General features: G+C 29.5%; 2 pseudogenes; both read right to left on the bottom strand.

Moving 5' to 3' along the window:
* Window positions 1-524: 524 nt before the first annotated feature.
* Window positions 525-6,622, bottom strand: LOC125859059 (ethylene-responsive transcription factor CRF2-like; annotated as a pseudogene).
* Window positions 6,623-8,995: 2,373 nt separating this feature from the next.
* On the bottom strand, window positions 8,996-10,524 carry LOC125859048 (ethylene-responsive transcription factor CRF1-like; annotated as a pseudogene).
* Window positions 10,525-12,010: the final 1,486 nt, after the last annotated feature.

The raw sequence follows: 12,010 nt of genomic DNA, 5'->3' as shown, positions 1-12,010 counted from the left end.
CTTATTCCATCAGGCAAAGTTTTAACTATGTTCAGTTGGAGACGGATTCATTAGTTTTAAACAATATGATTACAATGAATTGGAGAATTCCATGGGAATTAGCGGGAAAAATGGAGGAAATACATCATATGGTTACTCAAATCAATGTGCAAAGTGCAACATATATTCAGAGAAGCAAATCAGCTAGCAGACTATGTAGCAAGTTCAGCAATTAACAAAGAGGATAAAAAGGTATTTCTAAATTTTAACTAGTTACCAAGCATGGGAAGAAAGATTCTTAATATAGACAAGCATCAGATCCCATATGTTCGTATCAAAACAAGGAGAATCAATATTGACAATAACGGACATGCTTAGTTACAATGAAGACACTGAGCTCCACAACTATATCTACAAATTATATACTACAATTAATGGGTGCAAAAGAGTTGTAGGGGAATCAATCCTAAGACTAAGCTATGACAAATAGCAAGGAGTGATACGGGGACCAACAAAAGGTGAGAGTAAAGGTGCCAAATCTGATTTTATTGTAAGCACTCAGCTAGGAAATCTTGAGAATGAAGCTCAGGAGATTTTTTCTCGTTTTCGGCTTCAACTACAGGAACAGGGGGTCATAGTTAGCACAAAAGGAAATCAAGATGAAATAATGGAAGGGCGCAGCACACTTACACATAACGCCAAGGAGGAAAGGGGAAGAGGAAAATGGTAGAGACAAACCATTTGGGAAACCCGTCTTAGGGGTTTTTTTTTCTTTTTAAAAGGACCTGGTCTGGTTACTTTGGGTCGATCAGGATCCGTGTGTTATGTAAGAGTGGCCCATTTCGGGTATTTTAATAAGATGGACCTTGGGTCCAAAATTTAACCAAAATATATATATATGAAAAATGATGTACTTTTTTTAATAAGATCATTCAAATAATTAAATTTTATTATTGTTTTATAAAATGATTGCTTTAAATTTTAATCTACATAAAAATATTGACTATTTTTACTAAAAATATTATTCAACTTAATAAAATATAAAATATAATATATACTAATATAGTGAAAGACTTATCTTCTTTTTTTTAATTATTACTCAGAAAATAATCTTTTTTTTTATACATAAGAGATCTAAAATGTTCATTTTCTTCTATTTAAATTATAATAGGGTGACAAATCTCATCTCTTTGAATTTTTACATCCACTCAATTAAATTTTATATTCTTATAGAAATAACTTGAAAATCATTCCTCTCAAACTTACTTAAAATCCTAGATTTTTCTTTTATAAGTTATTTCTCTAGAGTTTCAAATAGGAAATTTTCCACACATTAAGGATGTCATAAATCCATTAATGAATTTCAAATAGTTCAAAAGATAAAATCTTCAACAAAAAAAATCAAATTTAAAGCAATAGAATCTATATATATAAGCTTTTGAATGTGTTTGTAGAAGCAGAGAAACGAAGAAATGAGATCTCTTGTCCTCTTATAATTCGAATTAATAAATATCATTTTCAATCTCTTACGTATAAAAATAAAAATATTTTGTAAAAAAGATTTAAACCCACTACGATATAATCTACGTTGATCCAGCAGTTTCACTCTACTACCTTTTCATCAAAAAAGAGTCCTATAAGTCATTAACTAAAAAGATCTCCTTTAATCCAAATACGCAGCCACTTCACAATATGCAAAAACAATATGGATTGTTACATTTCCATTTCAGTAAGATAGGGCTATAAAAGTGGAAGNAACTATAGAAACATGATACATGCATCAAGTGATCATAAACATGATATGTGTAAACATTAATTTCTCTAGTTTGGCCACTTTGGTGACTAACAAACTAATTTGCACAAAGTACACACGTAATATTTATTGTTTAGTATAACGATCACTTTAATTTATTGCACAATCTAAAACAAAGCATAACCATTACATTAAATTAACTTGCGAGTTTTCCACAGAAACTTGCTAAATCAGTTATGGACTAATATTGGATAGTGCAACTTTTGCTTTCCCTATAAATTATAATGGGTCGGAGGAAAGAGATCTACTTCAAACATATTTTAATAATAATACTGGTCTTATGAAAAAAATTGTTGCATACATAATTAATAATTAATGGTTTTCCATTATTTCAATAAATCAGTAGATCTTTGATACATATGACAATAATTTCTATAAAGAATCACTGGGAAGTTCCGTCACCAATACATGCAATCAAGCACTATACGACAAATACATAATTTTATTTATTTTATATACGAAGATTATCCGTTCAAACAATCTAGGCTCTGATGCCACATGTAAAATTAATTACTTTCAAGATCTTGAACATGATAATCTTACATAGAGAATGTTAGGGAACATACCTGATGAGGAAGACATCATCATAGAGAGAAGCGGAAGCATTAGTCGTAAATTGGTTTCTACCTCCTTACCCTAACTTTATGTTACCACAACCGTCAGCGATGGAATTAATATAGAGAATATGTGGTAACCCTAATGGGTGGAGGGAGGACCAATTTATAGAGGTTATGACTTAATCTGGTACGTCCATCAAGTAACCAATGTACGGACGAGATCTATTCCTTATTAAATATTATTTATGGTATTACTTTGATTCCAAGTAAACTTGGGCCATAAGTAAGAAATAATTAATAGTAAATAAATAATAATTCTTACAGAGAATGCTTGTCAAAGCATTAGAACCTCTTATTTCAATGGTTGTCTTGTCATATGCGAAAGCAGCTTCTATAGCAGTATCAAAAGTTCCCAACCAACGTTGAACATTCTTTCTTCCATCTTGAATCTCTGCTCCCCACCTTCCCGATTCTCGCCATCTAACTCCCCTGTACTTCTTTACATTTTCAGGGAGTAGTTTGGTATCTTTCTTCTCTTTGGACGACGTTCTTTTTTAAAAGACCTTGGTCTTTCCCTTTTCAATGATGATTTCGTGAAATATTTTTTTACGTCGCTTGGACTTCTCTCATTGAAGATTTTCCTCATCATCACTAGATGAGTCTGTGGCATTACTATCCAGCATGTAAATACGTACAAGATTTTTTTACCCTAACAATTTTTGAAGATTTTTTGACTGCCGCATTTCTTTTAAGCTCATCCTTGGAGGTCATTGCTTCAGGAAAAGAGAACAAAAAAAAAAGAACGAAAATTCCATCAGACCAGACATGCATACACTTCATTTATGTTCATTTATTTGTTCTAATTTTGATTTGGCACAGAATTTAAGAAAATAAAGAAGAATTTTGAATCTTATAGTCTTAAACCTAAGGTACGTAGAATATAACGAAATGTCATTTAATTTTGTGAGTTCTTAAAGATATCACGTGGAAAGTTATAATTAAAGAGTTGTCAAAAAGGCAATAAACATCTCTTTTAAACAGATTAAAAAGGACAGTAAGACAAATAAATTAAAATAGAGGCTAAAAAATCATTTGTCCCTAAATTTTGTATCCCTAATCACAAATAAAGACTACATAATTTATTTAAAATGAGTCTGTTTTAGCCCTTAAAAAACTTTTTTAGTTTTATGACTTTATAAGAGATCTTCGTCTTTATACATAAGATACCTTCACTTTTACATATAAGAGATTTAAAATGGTCATTTTATTTTATTCAAATTGTAATAGGGTGAGAGATCTCACTTCTTCGAATGTTTATACCCACTCACTTATATTATATATTCTTATAAAGAACTAGAAAACCATTTCTCCTAAACTCGCTTAAAATCCTAGATTTTTCTTTTGTTAAGTTATTTCTCTAGAGTTTCAAATAGAAAATTTTTCACACAATTAGAATGTCATAAATCCATCAATGAATTTCATACAATTCAAAAGATAAACTCTTCAAACAAAAAAATCAAACCTAAAACAGTAGAATCTACACATACATAAGTTTTTAAATGTGCTTGTAGAAGCACACAAAGAAATGAAGAAATGAGATCTTTTGTCTTCTTACAATTTGAACTAAGAAAATCATACATATTTAGCTTATCCAAACTCATTTTCGTAAAGCCCTATGGACTCCTTAATTTATTAGCATCAAGGAAATTATACTATACTTAGACGTTTCCCCCAGTTCTTTTCCTAGATCACCCTACACCTTCCCTCACTCAGAATTCGTCCAACCGTAGCCTAACCTTAAATTTACAACTCTTCAGACCAAAACTTTTCTCCCTCATTTTCTTTCACTAAAGGTTCCCTCATAACGACCGAGAGGGTCGCTACACATACACTCCATTTATGTGATACATTCAAAATTTTGAAAGTCAAAACAAGTTCTAGGCACAATTTTTACATACATGTTTTAAATTTTTATATCTAAAAAATCTGAAAAATTATTTTCTTCTATTCAAATTATGAAAAGCAGGAGATCTCATATCCAACTTAAAATCCTTGCTTCGCTTTTGTTATGTCATTTCTCTAGAGTTTCGAATTTTAAATAGAAAACTTTCACATATTCAGGACAATGAATTTCATATAGCTCAAAAAATAAAAAGCTCAGAGACGAGAAGACCTAAAGCAATAGAATATACACATACAAAAGTCTTAAAATATGCTCGTACAAGCACACATAGAAATAGGTAAATGTAATCTCTTCTCTTTTTATAATTTGAATAAAAACAATTCAAACTTTTTTTATGTAAAAATTAAACTTATTTTTCTGCCATAAAAACTCACATGTCAAACACAAATAATTACGTCAAAAATATAACTGATAGCCCGAAAAAAATAAAAATGCTAAGAATTGAGCATATCTTGAAAAGAAACTCAAAAGCTCTCACACAAACTAGTAACTCTGATCTTTCCACTTGCCTCTAAATCATTTGCCAAACTTTAGCAATCATCACTATATATAAATCGTTAGACATTTTTTTAAATATAAATAACTAATTCTTTGTACTTGAATTTGTTTCATTATAAGAACTTTCCATTTTTCACATGTCATCATTTATGTGGATCAATAAAAAAAAAGAAAAAAGAATCAACAATAATTTACTAAATAGCAAATGTAACTTAGATTTGGTTATCAATTTTTATCAAACTTAACTTTTATATATATATATATAATAAGGCAATTGTAGTATCAATACAGGGTTAAATTTTACATATAATCACGCAACTATCACTTTTTTCACAAAAAAAGTTATTTAACTAAATGGTGCACATTTTACTACTTTTTCATTAAAAAGAATCTTATGAGACATAGCCACTTAAAAATATGCAAAAAACAATATAAAAGTCGAAGATCAGCTACCAAAAATCACATTCAAAAAGAGTGGAAAGAATGAAATTGTGCCTAGTATTTTTATTTTTTTTGAAAATCCATAAGTACCCCCTAACCTATGTCTGAAATCTCTGAGACACACTTATACTATACTAAGGTCCTATTACCTCCCCCCCCCCCTCCCACCTTATTTTATAAATAATTTCCTACCCCTTTTCTGCCTACGTGGCACTATCTTCTAGGCCCAGCCCGTGTTGACAATTTTTTCAAGCTATCTGGTTGATAGTGTCATGTAGGCCGAAAAGGGGTAGAATATTATTTATAAAATAAGTTTGGGGGTAATGAGACCTTAGTATAGTATAAGTGTGTCTCTGAAATTTCGGACATAGATTGGGGGGTACTTATGCATTTTCCCATAAATCCTCAATTCATGTAGTACTTACATTACACAGACCTTACTCCAAATTTTGTGGAAAAGAGAGATTATATCTGATGACCCTTGGCTCAAAAGAGAAGCTATTATTTAAAGGGAATTACCATAAGAAAAAAATGATTGTAATTTATTAAGATACAAAACAAAATGAAGCAACAGATTGTAAAAACACCTTGAATAATAAAAAAACTATATGCACTAACTAAATACTTCTACTAATAAGGGGGAAAAGATACAGGGCTAGCCCTCTGTCTCTCCTACCTAACGAATCCTTCTTATTTACAGTCATGTCCTTCAACTACTAAAAGTTCAACAAATATTAACTTTTGAACTCATAATTACAAAAATGCGGTGAATCTGCCTAAGAAAATTTGAACCAATCAAGTTTAACTAAAATATGGATCTGCCTTTTGTCATCCTTATTGGTGGCACGATATTGATGGGGTTGATTCCTTCGTTGGTGGCTCGAGAATGTTTGTCAAAGCGTTAGCACCTCTTATTTCGATGGCTGCCTTGTCATAAGCCAAAGCAACTTCTCTGGCGGTATCAAAAGTTCCCAACCAACGTCGAGCATTCTTTCTTCCATATTGAATCTCTGCTGCCCACCTTCCCGATTCTCGCTGTCTAACTCCCTTGTACTTCTTTACATTTTCTGGGAGTAGTTTTGCATCTTTCTTCTCTTTGGATGACGTCCTTTTTGAAAAGACCTTGGTCTTTTCCTTTTCAATGATGATTTCGTTACATATTATTTTATGTCGCTTGGAATTCTCTCCTTGAAGATTTTCCTCATCATCACTAGATGAGTCTGTAGCGTCATTATCATGCATGTAAATACGTACAACACGCGGCATGATAATAGAACTTTTGCCCAATTGTTTGGTGAACTTTTTTACTCTGACAATTTTTGAGGATTTTTCGACTGCCTCATTTTTCTTAAGCTCATCCTTGGTGGTCATAGCTTCATTAAAAGAAAACAAAAAAATAAGCACAAAATATCCATCAGACTACACATGCATACACTTTATTTATAATAGGAAATTCTTTCATTTGTTTGTTCTTATTTTGACTTGGCATGAAATTTAAAAAAATAAGAAGATTTTTAAATTTTGTTGTCTTAAACCTAAGTTATGTAGAATATAACAAAATGTCATTCAATTTTGTGAGATCTTAAAGATATCACTTGGACAGTTAGAATTTAAGAGTTGTCAATAAGGGAAAAGACATCCTTTTTAAGCAGATTAAAAAGAACAGTAAGACAAACAAATTGAAACAGAGGCTAGAAAATCATTTGTCCCTAAATTTTGCATCTCTTGTCATAAATGAAGATTGCAGAATTTACTAAAAATGGTTGTTAGCCCTTAACAAACTTTTTTTAGTTTTATGGTTTTACAAGAGATCTTCTTTTTAACACATAAGAGATCTAAAATGATCTTTTTCCACTATTCATTTTGTAATAAAGTGAGAGATCTCATTTCTTTAGATATTTACATCCACTCACTTAAATTCTATATTCTTATTAAAGAAAATAGAAAATCATTTCTCTCAAACTTACTTAAAATCTTAGTTTTTTTTCTTTTGTAAGTTATTTCTCTAGAGTTTCAAATAGAAAATTCCTCACACAATAAGAATGTCATAAATCCATCAATGAATTTCAATTAGTTCAAAAGATAAAATCTTCAGGAAAAAAAATCAAACTTAAAGCTATAGAATCTGCACGTATATAAGTTTAAAATGTGCTTGTCCAAGCACACAGAGAAACGAAGAAATGAAATATTTTGTCTTCTTTCAATTTTGATTGAAAAATGTCATTTTCAATCTCTTACATGTAAAATATGAATACGTATATGTAAAGGACTAGAAATCTCCGCCACAGAAACTCACGTGTCATATATAGATTACTTTAAAAATGTAACCGATGGTCCAGAAAAGATAAAGAAGCTAAGAATAGAACATACCTTGAAAAATAAAACTCAAAAGCTCTAAAACAAATTAGTAATTCTCTGATCTTTTGTCTTGCCTTTAAATCTTTTACATTTTGATTGTCATTTATATAGTTCAAACTTTAGCAATCGTCACTATATAGAAATGGTAAGAATTTAAAATACAAATGCTAATTCTTTGTATTTGAATTTATTTTCACTTGTCATTCGTATCATATATGTGGACTAACAAAAAAGGAATCAACATTAATAATTTACTAAATAGTCTTGCCTTTAAATTTTTTATATTTTGATTGTCATTTATATAATTCACACTTTTGCAATCATCACTATATAGAAATGGTAAGAAATTAAAAGACAAATGATTAATTCTTTGTATTTGAATTTATTTTCATTTTCACTTGTCATTCTTATCATATATGTGGACTAATAAAAAATGAATCAACATTAATAATTTACTAAATAGTCTTGCCTTTAAATCTTTTACATTTTGATGATCATTTATATAATTTAAACTTTAGCCATCGTCACTATATAGAAATGATAAGAAATTAAAATACAAATCATCAAATCTTGTACTTGACTTGTCATTCTTATCATATATGTGGACTAATAAAAAAGGAATCAACATCAATAATTTACTAAATAGACTTGTCTTTAAATTTCTTACACTTTGATGGTCATTTATATAATTTAAACTTTAGCAATCGTCGCTATGTATAAGAAATTAAAATACAAATAATTAATTCTTTGTACTTGTATTTATTTTCATTTTCACTTATCATTTTTATCATATATGTGGACTAATTAAAAAGGAATCAACATTAACAATTTACTAAATAGTCTTGGCTTTAAATCTTTTACATTTTGATGGTCATTTATATATATATATATATAAAAAACAGTAAGAAATTAAAATACAAATTATAAATTCTTTGTTCTTGAATTTATTTCCATTTTTCACTTGTCCTTCTTATCATACATGTAGACTTGGAATTAACATTAATAATTTGCTAAATCATATTCAAATGAGTAAAAGGCAAGAAACTGAGCCTAGTATTATTTTTTTCTCCCTCAGTTCATGTAGTACTTACATTACATAAACTTAAAGCAGTATCCTGAAGGATCTTACAACAACCTTGAAGAATGAAAAAAATTATATGTAATTACTAAATACTTCTACTAATAAGAGGAAGAAGATAAGGGGCTAGCCCCCTGCCTCTCCTACCTAATGAAACCTTCTTATTTATAGTCATGTCCTCCAACTATTAAAAAATTATCAATAAATATTGATTTTTGAACTCATAATTACAAAAGCGCAATGAATCTACCTATGAACAGTTGAACCAAACAAGTTTAACAAAAATATGAATCTGTCTTTTGTCTTCCTTAGTGGTGGCACAATCTTGATAGGGTTGATTCCTTTGATGGTGGCTCGAGAATTTTGTCAAAGCATTAGCACCTCTTATTTCAATGGATATATTGCCATAAGCCAAAGCAACTTCTATAGCAGTGTCAAAAATTCTCAACCACATCGAGCATTCTTTCTTCCATGTTGAATCTTTGCTCCCCACCTCCCCATTCTCTCCGTCCAACTCCTTAGTACTTTTTTACATTTTTTTGGGAGTAGTTTTGTATCTTTCTTCTCTTCGGAAGGCATCCTCTTTGAAAAGACCTTAGTCTTTCCATTTTTAATGATGATTTCTTTACATATCCTTTCCTATCGCTTGGACTGCTCTCCTTGAAGATTTTCTTTAGACGAATCTATAGCGTTATTGTCTAGCATGTAAATATGTACGACATGCGGCAAGACAACAGAACTTTTGCCCACTTGTTTGGTGGATTTCTTTTACTATAATAATTTCTGAGGATTTTTCGATTGCCTCATTTTTCTTAAGCTCGTCTTTGGAGGTCATAGCTTCATGAAAAGAGAACAAAAAAAGAAGGCCAAACACATATGCAGACCCTTAAACTTGTTCCTAAATTTCATTTTGACACTTCAACTCAACCTTGTTCCATTTTAACCCTTCAACTCTAATTTTTATGTTCCATTTTGACACTTCTAAGTGATGTGGCAGAGAGTGTGCATCACACATTCTCTAAGAGAGTGAAAGACCAAAAAAAAAAAGTATTTTTCAAAAAAATAATAAAAGATTACCCTTCAACTCTATTTCTTTTATGTACCATTTAACACAAAATACTAATTTTATGATTTCTTTATTTCCATATATGTTATTCAACTGCAATTTTGCATTTTAAAAATCGATGATCATATATTAATTATTGTTAAAAATTAAAACTGACGGATTATCATTGTTTTTTTAATAAAAAAAGTAACAATTTCTTTTTAAGAGTTGACCTATATTTTTGCGTGAAAAATAAACGACGAAAGTGCGTCAATTTTCTTTCTTAAAAAAATCAATGACAACCCAACGAAGCCTATCGAGTTTCAACATTTTTTTGTAGTGTTATTAATTAGCAATGAACATAAGTTTTTTTTTACTCATATTTAGTTGAATGAAAAATTAGAAAGCTAATATTTGAGTTATTCCAAGTAGACTAGATATGAAAAAAAATATATGTGATGTTATTTAAATTAACTAATTGTTTTTAAAAAAAAAAACCAACACACTTTCACCGATTATTTTTTCACACAATAATGTACAGAAACTCTAAAAAAAATATTTTTAAAAAAATGATGTTCATCCATTATTTTTTAACATAATAATGGCATGTGAAGTACACACATCCCACTTTGTTGATTCTTTGGAAAGACGTGCCAAAATGGAACATAAAAATTGGAGTTGAAGGATTAACATGGAACAAGGTTGAGTTGGAGTGCCAAAATAAAATTTAGGGATAAGTTTAAGGGTCTGCATATGTGTTTGGCCAAAAAAGAAGCACAAAATGTCCATCAGACAGACATGAATACACTTCATTTATGATAGAAAATTCTTTCATTTGTTTATTCTAATTTTGATTTGAAACAAAATTTAAGAAAATATAGAAGACTTTTAAATCTTGTAGTCTTAAACAATAGCATTAAAAATGATTTTTTTTAGTTTAGTTTTATGGCTTTACAAGAAATTTTTGTCCGTACACACAAGAGATCTTCATTTATAAACATAAAGAGATTTAAAATGATCATTTTCTTCTATTCAAATTATACTAGGGTGAGAGATCTCAATATTCAAATGTTTACACTCACCGACTTAAATTATATATTCGTCGTTCAAAGAACTAGAAAATCATTTCTCTCAAACTCACTTAAAATCCTAGATTTTTCTTTTGTTAAGTTATTTCTCTAGAGTTTCAAATAGAAAACTTTTCACACGATAAGGATGTCATAAATCCATCAATGAATTTTGTATAGTTCAATCAATAAAATCTACAAAAAAAAAAAAAAAAAAACCTAAAGCAGTAAAATCTACACATATATAAGTTTTAAAATGTGTTTGTAGAAGCACACAAAGAAACAAGGAAATGAAATCTCTTTGTTTACTTACAATTTGAATTTTAAAAAATGTCATTTTCTAATCTCTTATGTGTAAAAGTGAAAAGTATATCTCTGCCACAAAAATTCACATGTCACACATAGATAACTTCAAAAATATAACTGGTGATCCATAAAAGTTAAAGAAACTCAGATTTGAGCATACCTTGAAAAGAAACTCGCGCGAAAGCTCTCAGACAAATCAGTAGTTTTGATCTTTTGTCTTGTCTTTAAATCTTTTGCCTTTTAATGGTTATTTATATAATTCAAACTTTAGCAATCATCGCAATACAGAAATGATAAGAAATTAAAATGCAAATAATTAAACTTTTATACTTCAATTTATTTTTATTTTATCACTTGTCATTCTTATCGATTATCATATATGTGGACTAAAAAAAAGAAATCAACATTAATAATTCATTAAATAGTCATAAATATGTCATTGAACTTTTAAAAAAGACTCATCTATGTCATCCGTTAAAAGTTTGGCTCATCTATGTCATTTTCATTTGAGAAAATGCTCATTCATGTCATTATTTATTAACGGAAAACAGTTTCAATCTCGCAAAACCATTTTTTACACATGGTCAATTATGATTTAGTCACATCATTAATTAAATTATTTTTTAAATGAACAAAGGCTAAAATATGCCACTGAACTTTGAGAAAAGGCTCATCTATGCATCCGTTAATAGTTTGGATCATCTATGGCATTTCAATTAACAAATAATGACATGAATGAGCTTTTTCTCAAACGGAAATAACATAAATGAGCCAAACTTTTAACGGATGGCATAAATAAGTCGCCTCTTAAAATGCAATGGCATATTTAAGCCTTTTTCCATTACTAAATAACACTTGCAACTTAGATTTTCTTACCAAATTTTATCAAACTTCTCTTAGCATAA

The sequence above is a fragment of the Solanum stenotomum genome, chromosome 1 (assembly GCF_019186545.1).
Source record: "Solanum stenotomum isolate F172 chromosome 1, ASM1918654v1, whole genome shotgun sequence".
NCBI classification, from domain to species: Eukaryota; Viridiplantae; Streptophyta; class Magnoliopsida; order Solanales; family Solanaceae; genus Solanum; species Solanum stenotomum.
This window is presented reverse-complemented; position numbering and strand designations above follow the sequence as displayed.